Source organism: Bos indicus x Bos taurus, chromosome X, assembly GCF_003369695.1.
Source record: "Bos indicus x Bos taurus breed Angus x Brahman F1 hybrid chromosome X, Bos_hybrid_MaternalHap_v2.0, whole genome shotgun sequence".
NCBI lineage: Eukaryota > Metazoa > Chordata > Mammalia > Artiodactyla > Bovidae > Bos > Bos indicus x Bos taurus.
Window position 1 is genome coordinate 39,448,533 of NC_040105.1, and position 9,059 is coordinate 39,457,591.

The following is a 9,059-nucleotide window of genomic DNA, read 5'->3' on the forward strand; positions in this document are numbered from 1 at the left end:
AATGCGCGGCCCAGGCCTCTATCCCCAGTGTGCCTGGGCGCCACCTGGGGCTGGTCACGCTGCGTGAGTCCATCTGCGGGGAAGGAGGTCGTCGGGCGCCGCCTCCCAACACACAGTTTTAGTAGCTCTGGGTCCTCAGGACGCAGAGGCAGGCCTAGGTCTTTCTTCTGATGTTCATTTAAAGCAAATGACTGCCCTTCCTCACTGTCTTCCCCCCACCCCCCAAAGGCCAACGTCACCTCGCCCTTAGTGGATCAAGTCCGAGTCAGGACCTACTTCCGGGGTCCTATGGGGGTGGCCTGGTATCTATAGCATCTGCTCTCCAGACTAACAGAAGGATAGGGAGCCAGAAAGCTACTTAGAATTTATATTCTTCATCCGGTTTTCTTCTCCTTAAAGTGTGATTTGACCCGGTTTCAAGGTCTTTTTTCCTTTCATTTAACCCCCACTTTGGACAGGAATGTTTCTCAGAACATTCCAAAGAATGTTCTGTTACCTCAGAAAGTTAATTTGAAGTGATGTAAAAGAAGAAGATGTTCAAAATCTTAAATGGCTTTTGGATACTGTTTATCTGTACATTCCTGTGTGGATTAGAGGAAGGGTTGGTTTTTACTTTTTTTTTTTTTAATCAGCAAACCACTCTGTTTTCTAGGGTAAGAGAGATGGAACATTAGTCACAATGATGTGGAGGGGATCAGGTCCTGTTTACCAAATGCTTTAAGATCTTGGTCTTCAGAATCCCACCTAAGAGGGGCAGGAGACTGATTTTCTGCCCCAAACCCCAAACAGTTTCAGGAACAGTAAGTTTCTGGCCTCATTGAAAAGGGGCCAGAAGTCAGCTGAAACCTACCAGCTCCTGCTTGCCTCCACTCTCCTCCAGATCAATGTCATTTAGTAAATGTTGCATCCCTTTCCGAGATGTGTCTACTGGGACCCAGGTCACCCTCTGGGTTGAAGCAGCCCCGACAGCCCACAGTTTAGGCACCTCTTTCGACAGCCTGCAAACCGCACGGATCACCTCTTACAACCCTCTGGTTTACTCACTTCCCTCCACCGGGTCAATTCCCACTCCAAACCCGGGAGGATAATTTTAAAGTGTTTCTGCAGACAGACCCTCCAACCGCGCCGGAAGTGTTTTATGGACCTGTGAGCCGAGTTAATCCCAGGAGGGGCGGCAGGATTAGTCCCTGGCATGGGTGGGGGATTCCTGTATTAAGGTTTAATTCCCATGGGAGAAGAGATGGGGGTCGGGTGGCTTCAGCAATGTGTGCCCCCTCCCCACCGCATTAAACTTCGCGATTTGGGCTCGAGGCGGATGGAAACTGAGGCATGTCGACACCCCAGAGCCTCAATCCTCGCCGAGGCATTGTGTAAAGGGGCAGAGGGCGCCCCGCGTAGACGCATCCTGGGAGACCAGTGCGGACACAGGGTGAGTGGAGACCGCAATTGTGTGCTACCTGCCCCCACCCGCGCCCCGGTTTTATTCTTCCCTCTCCGGCAAGGAGGAGAGCCGCAACCCGGGGAGGGAGCCGGAAAGAAACACTTAATCACCGGCGTCTCGCTGCTCGTCACGCGAAGATGGCAGCGGCTCCCCAGGGTTTCAAGGTTCCGGGAAAGGCGTGTGTTCTGCCTTGAGGCGCGCGGGCTGCTGCGCTCCCTCCCTCGGCTCGGCTGCCGGCCGAGGCCTCTCAAAGCCCGTAAGTGCGGATAGGCCGGTTTGCCAGTCCCTTCTCGGGCTCTGGCGGTGGTTAGGGCAGCCGGGCCCAAGGGTCTTCCGAGCTAGAAGTAAAGGCTCCAGGATGATGTGAGATGGGGGGCTGATTTTCCAGTGCCGCCTCCGACCACAACACCTCGCACCCCAACCCCAAGACACACAGGGCCACACTCTGGCCCGGGCATCCAGGGTGTCAAACTGTGGCCAATACAAGCCATGCAGGGCAGACTCCTAGTAGCCGTGGTCGAGACTCGGCCAGCCTTCCCGGAGAGGGTATTTATCGCCATCCCCATTCACGCGTAGGCCCCACTGTTTGGCCCTCGCCTTTGACCCCCGGGCCATCATGAAACACGAAACACAGAGTGCACAGGTCCCCGGCAGCCACCGCTACTTCCCGTGGGAGTTGGGGATCCCCAGCCTGGCTGCTCGCCCCCGAGGCGCCAGCGTGTGCACGGACCCTGGGGAGGGGCGAGGTGGCACGGCTCCCCCAACCCCGACTCTTCCGGAGTGCAACACACAACCGCCACGGGCTTCGGAAGCGCCGGAGCTGGGAGGAGGAAGGGAAGGCGGAGGCCCGGGAGGCGGGCTGCGGGCTGGAGATCCGTGTGTGTGTGTGTGTGTGTGTGTGCACGCGCACGCACGCGCACCCGGAAAGGGGGATGAGTGTATGGGGGCGGCAGGGTGAGTGTACGAGCAACCCGGAACCAGCTATCCCAATCGAGACTCGTCTAGCTGGCCTCTCCAGCTCCGGTCCTCAGGCTCCGTGCCCAGGGCTGGCGGCTCAAGCGGAGTGGAGCCCGGAGGTGCGGAAGGCGCTGCTAGGCATCCGGCCGGCTCCGCGAAAGGAGTCCGGGGGTACGCCCGGGGCCCAGGGACCGGCTTAACCTAGCCCCCACCCCCACCCCGAAGGCGGTCGTTTAACTCCGCCTCCTGAGACCACTGACTCTCGGCGATAAGGAGTTCCTTCGCAATCGGCTGTCCCCAGCCCCCAGTCACCTCCGGCGGACGTGACCGCCGGATGCTATGCGGCGACGTGGGGCGAGGGGCCTTTGCACTGCCTTCCCTGGTTCCTTCTGCCGCCACTATAACGTGCTTCTGTAAGAGGCTTCGGGACTTCCCTTTGCAAGATAAGGGCCAAATTGTCGGGCTTCCCCATCTCTTCCCATAACCCTTTGGAAGGTGGTAGGTCCAACACCGTCTCCCCCCAACCCAAACAGCTCACCTTCACTACACAATACCGGGGAGGCAGCACAGCCCTACATTCCTCAGTTGGGGACCATCCTGGCCATAGCCCAAAATGTGCCACAGAGCCTCCTAAGCGTTCAGGACCTCAGTGTCCTCATTTGTAACATGATACCGGTAACTGTCTAACTCATAGGACTGTGTTCAGGATGATATGAATTCATACATAAAGTGCATAGGACTCTGCCTGGCTACAGTGTTGTTAGGATTTGATACTTTTACCAGGTTTCCCTGGTGGGCTCAGACAGTAAAAGCATCTGACTGCAATGCGGGAGACCCGGGTTAGATCCTGGGTTGGGAAGATCCCCTGGAGAAGGCAATGGCAACCCACTCCAGTACTCTTGCCTGGAAAATCCCATGGATGAAGGAGCCTGGTAGGCTACAGTCCATGGGGTCGCAAAGAGTCGGACACGACTGAGAGATTTCAGTTTCAGGTTACCAGGCTGAAGCTGCTGAAGGCAGAGTCTGGACAGGGTAGAAAGGGTGCTGATGCTGTGCTGTGCTCAGTCCTGTCGGACTCTGCAACCCTATGGACTGTAGCCTGCCACACTCAGTGGCAGGGGATCTTCCTGACCCAGGGATTGAACCCACATCTCCTGCACTGCAGATTCTTTACCTACTGAGCCACTTGGGAAGCCCAGAAATAGCACTACTGCCCATAAAAAAATTAAGGCAAAATGGGCTCAAACTGTCTCGACTAGACTTTCCCTTAAAGACCCGTGTGTGTGGTAAGGATGGAAGGGGAAACTGCTTTAATGGTGCTCATTTAGACTGGATTAATGGGAAGCTTCTGCCAGGGCTCAGGCACCATTACCCACCCTCTCCCTGAGGCCTTGGGCGAACAGCCCTGGTTTAGAGGACGTCCTGTAGACTCTTGCAGGCCACCCTTTCTGATGGCTCAAGGCCACCTCCTATAAATCAGTTCTTAGAGACGCTGGGCAAAAGCCACATCCTCTGGGGATGTAAGTTAGCCAGAGTTTAACGCCGGTCCAGAGCTGGCAGGCAGCAGGCCCCAGTCCCTGGGCTGCTGGTGAGTCTCATTTTAGGGACACACAAATGTACCACTATTTACGTAAATAGAATGGGTCAGATGTCTGATTTCCAAAAGCTTCTCATTTCCTTTGAAATGGGGTCTCCTGCACGATGGGGCGGGGCTGGGCGAAGAAGCGCCCCGAGGAGGCCTCGGCGCCACAAACTCCGCGCCTGGCCTCTCCCAGGTCACTCATAATTCATTAAGTGGGACAGCCTTTTCCTTTTCAAAGACAACGCAAATGGCCTTTTCCTTACGTGGCTGCCGGCGTTTGCCTAGTCACTGAAATGTGTTGGCGGTGCGCTCTCGCTCTCACAGTTGATTCTTATCCGAGCTGTGCGTGCCAGGCGGCCAGCCCCGCGAAAGACAAAGACGCGGGCGCCTCCGCGTTTGCTCCCGAAGCCTCTGGGGTCACCTCTGGGGCTTCCCCTTCACAGCCTCTGGCTCCCGCGCCGCTGCCGGCCAGCCTCCGGAGCAAACCCGCAGCCCAAAGTCAGAATTCCAGTTCTCGAGCGCCACCCGGAGAGTTCACTTTCCCCCACCGAGGCCGCGTGGTGCGCGAAGGAGAGAGTCCGAGGGCGGCGGCAGCAGACGTTTGGGGCCGGGGCCGGGACCGGGACCGGGGGCGGGGTGCGGGAAAGGACTCCACAGCACCCAGCCGCACGAACGCAGGAAAAGAAAAAGGCAAGAGAAAATCGTGGGCTTATAAAAGCCAAAACCCAGGACCATCCACTAGGAAGTACTAACAATCCCAGGCAGGGTTTTGCAAGGAACAAGCAAGCCCCCAATAGAAAGTACAACGGAAAGAAATCCCCGTTGAGAGTTGTAGTAAGAGTCCTCGAAGGTGGAGTGCAAAGGGGACTGCGGTTTCTCAGGACACACACGGCCTGCGCCAAGATACATCATGCTCAGTCCGGTACCTCCTGCCCAGACTTTTCATAGCAGGCAGAGCGCGGGGTTTCAGCTACAGATCAACCAGTTCTCACAGTATTTGTAACTGACTCAACGTGTACTTGATTAAAACAAAAAGATCGATCTTGCTTGAAAGATACACGGACAACCTGTATTTAGTGGGATAAGTTCTCGCAGCTGTCTGCCCACGGTTGTCTGGTCTCTCTAAGAATCCACGTTTTCTAGCCCGGGAAGGGGCAGGCGGCCCTCCTGGCTCCTCCTTCGGCGGTTTCCTGGCTTGGCGCCCATCCTCCCCATGCACCGGGAACGGAGGCGGCCGCATTAATACTCGCGGGCAGCCTGCTCCGACCTATACTGTCATTTTTTCCATCGGTCAGAATCGGGCTTGGCGCGGGGGTGGGGGGGGGGGGGGGCGGTGCGGGGAGGCGGTGTTCTCCGAGGGGCTGTGCACGGATCACTGGGTTTTCCCCGGCTAACTTAACACGGAGGCAAAAGGGGCAGATGGAAACCAGGCCTCGGCTGGCCGGGCGCGCGTAAGCGCCGCACTCGGCAGCTCGACGCAAAGCCAGGGCTGGATTTTCGCGGCCCGGGCCCGGCGGCCTCCCAGCGCTAGCACGATCCTCTTTCCCTGGGGCTGAGCTAACGTGCTCGCCTAATTCCGCCCTGAAGACTGCAGCTGTGCGGCAAGGGGGGTGGGGGAGGGGGGGTTGGAATAACCTGCAAGTTTTCCAACAGAAAAGTGTATGCGCACAGGAGAGGTGAAGGCCCACCCGATTCCGGGCACGTACCGACACAGCATCTAATCAGTGTCACTGCGAGGAGCACGCTTCCGCGGCGGGCGACACCTCGGCCCCCGCCAACCTGCAGGCGGAGGTGGGGGGGAGGAGGGGGATGCAAATGGCGTCTCGCGTCGCACCACACTCTGCACGGCTCCCGCTGCCTCAACTCCCAGTAGACTTCGCAGCGGGGCCAAGCGCCGCCACTCGGGGGACGCGAAAACGCTGGCCGCCCGCGCCCCTCTGGAAAACGAACTAGCACCACTCCCCGTGCCCAAGCCATTATTTCCCTGCCCCCCACCACCGGAAGAACTGCCCTTCCCCGATGAGAGGTGGGGTGGCAAACTTTGTGCGAGGACCGTGCCGCCCCTCTTCCGCGTGGCGTCCGAGAGGAACATGGGTGGGTTTCACATCAGAGGCCTGACCACACCCTCCCACTTATCTAGGCCTCGGACCTCAACCGCGTGGACTACGCAGCAGAGGGAAACACTTCAGGCCACTCCGGGAGGGGGGCACCGAAGTCAGGCGTCCTCAAGCGCTCTGGCTGCTGACCAAGTTCGTGTTCTTTCCATCCCACGCCGGAGTAGCGCTCGCTACTTCGGGGAAGCGTGAAACTCCTCATTCCCGGCCACGAGGCCACCCCTGTCTTTAAGGTAGGGCCGGTGGTCTCCCTACAGCACCCTCTCCCGCTCCGCGGTCCCCGCACAGCTCACACAGCCCCGGGGCGTCCCCAGAGATGGCCTGAGCCTTTCCTTCCGGGGGAGAAGGAGGTGTGTAGGTCGTGTGCATCACGACTCCAGCCGGCGCCCTCCGCGGAGCCATCGCGGCAGCCCTCCCCTCCCGGAGTCGCCCTGCGGGATGCAGCCTCCCCCGCGCGTAATGGGGCACCCCTGGGACGCAGACAGGGATGGCGGTTCCGGTCGTTCCGGGATTTGCGTGCAAAGACGAAAACAAGGCCAGCGACTACAGGAGCGGTGCCTCCATTCTCGGGGTTCAGACGACCGTGCAGTCTCCGCGTCGGTCCCGCTATCGCCACTCTTGCCTGGGGGGACCCACTCCCGTGCCCCCCCACGCCACCACCCCTCCCCCACAGCGATCTCCCGTCCCGCCCGTGCGGCACCACGCGGAGCTCCGAGCACGCTGGCTCCAACCCCAGTCCCTCCATAACTCGCGCGCCTCCCTCGCCCCAGGCTCGGGACGCCACTCGCTCAGCGGCCCGAGTACGCCGGTTCCATCCTCGGCTGCGAAAGCCGCCGCCCCGTGCCACCCCCGTCCGGCCCGGCCCTTGTCCCAGCCCGGCTTCCCCGCCAGCTGCGCCGCCACCGCCGCACGTGACCCGCCCCCGTCGCGGCTTCCGCTGAGCTGCCTGTTCCGGAGCACAAACAATTTCTGCTCTGACGCGGGGTCTCTCGGGCCCCGGCGTCCTCTCCTCCCTGCTTCCCCCCCTTCCGGGTACGAGAACTCAAAACAACTCGCTGACCTTCGGGCCGACCAGCTCCGGCTTCCACCGACTCCGGCATTCCGTTCAAACCCGGCAGCCGCGGCTTCTAAGATTTCACTCCGCGCTGGGCTGGGGGGAGGGGGTGATTTCTCCGGGAGGGGGTGTCTCAGATCGAAAGAGCCACTTCGCGCTCATTCCTCTCCTCTCAAGTGAGTTTTTAGACTGTCGACAGACCTTGGGGAAAGCCGCGCGCAAAGAAAGCCCCCCCCCCCCACTCCCACCCCAACACACACACACACACTCACGTCTTGACGAGAGCCTGACCCGATTTCCAGGGTCACGGCCCAGCGGCAGAAGGCCTGGCCCGCCTCGGAAATACCATCAAGCGGTGGAGGGCGGCAGGGATCTGAGCTGGGGTGGGGTGGAGGGATCGCGCTAAATAATAATAGTACTCCCACTTCCGCGCTGTGCTGAGTACTTTACGAGCCCTCAAACTTTACAGGTCAGTTACATGAGTTTATCAAGTCACCCAGCGAGTTAAATGACTTAGTGGGAATTTGAAGCCAAGTATCCCTGAGTCTGAGTGGTTAAACGTTTTGTTAGTGGTCACCTTGGAATCAGAAGTCCAGACCCATCTACAAAACTTAGTGTTTGTTTGAGGACTGTGTATTTTCTACGTTGCCCTATGACTGACACACAGTAGGCACTTAGTAAATAATGGTGAAATGAATGGGTATCTGAAGAAACGATAACAGAACCACCCATGGCAAGAACCACCCGTGATTTTAGAGAAAACGGCCCCAACCACTGCTCCTTCTAAGAGGACTATTTTAATAAAATCTCTAGCTGTTTTGTGACTGTTTGCAGATAACAGGAAACTCTTATTCAAAAATACATTAACTTCCCACTCCACCCCTCCCCCCAACCAATCAGCCTGGCAGCATTTGAACTTGCTGGGGCATATACCCAAAGCAGCTTTTGCTTGATCTCAGCCATTTTCCCCCACCCTTCCTTCTCTGTAGGCTTCTGCTCAGGATCAGGCATATCTGAACATATCACAGGAAAGGAGGGTACACCCACCAAGCATGGCTCATTGGTTTCCCTTCCACAGGCCCTTGGTGGCAGCGGCGGGGGCGGGGGGTGGGGGGGAGCGTGACTTGCAGTTAGCGCTTATTTTTCAATTCACAGACCACATAAGGAACACCATGATCGTACATCTGTGCAGCTTGTTTCAGAGTCCCAGCCCTCACCAGCTGTGAGGTCACATCTCTTGGAAGGCAGTCATCTACCTCAACCAACAGCTTGGAGATGGCTGGGCAGTAGGACCACATCTGCCATTTGAACAGCCTACCACTGCTGCTCTGGGCTGTCCAGCTCCTTCCAGTGCTCCAAGAGAGGATGCGATTTTAAAAAATGCATATATTCAGGTAATCCTATAGAACATACTTTTATGTCATATTGTTATTCCCCGAACCCTCATTTTCTAAACCTAACCAGTTGTCCATTCTGTGTCACTAATTGGGCAGCCTGAAATGAGGACCAATTTCATTTCCAGTTACCTGAAAGTAAACTCTCTCCTTTCCAACTCCATTCCTCCAGCATCTGTTGAATGCCTCTGCTGTGTAAGTCACTCTCTTAGGCAGAACATGGAGGAGGAAAATGGCTAGCCTCTGTTTCTGATTATGGATATAGTCTGTCCTACCTCCCTCTCTCCCTCCCTCCCTCCCCTTCCTTCTTTGTCTGTCTTTCTGACAGTTGTCTATTTTGGCTCATGTTCCTATGATTATTAACTAAGAAATGAAAGTGTTTATTTTCTAAGTAACAACCTAATCTTGATTAGAAGGCTGGGGCTTCAGCCACCTCTTTTACAGTCTGGTCTGGAGTGACCAACAGGGCCCTGTGACCTCAGCCTGAAACATCAAATGATTTCCAAGGAGGCCACAG

The 9,059-nt window shown here is 57.3% G+C and overlaps 1 protein-coding gene across 1 annotated transcript in view; it reads right to left on the reverse strand.

The window, feature by feature from the left end:
* BCOR (BCL6 corepressor) overlaps window positions 1-7,344 on the reverse strand; it is a 118,872-nt gene extending 111,528 nt beyond the window's left edge. The window contains exon 1 of the mRNA XM_027533114.1: window positions 7,155-7,344. The gene's annotated coding sequence lies outside the window, so the exon portion shown is untranslated. The remainder of the gene's footprint in view (window positions 1-7,154) is intronic.
* Window positions 7,345-9,059: the final 1,715 nt, after the last annotated feature.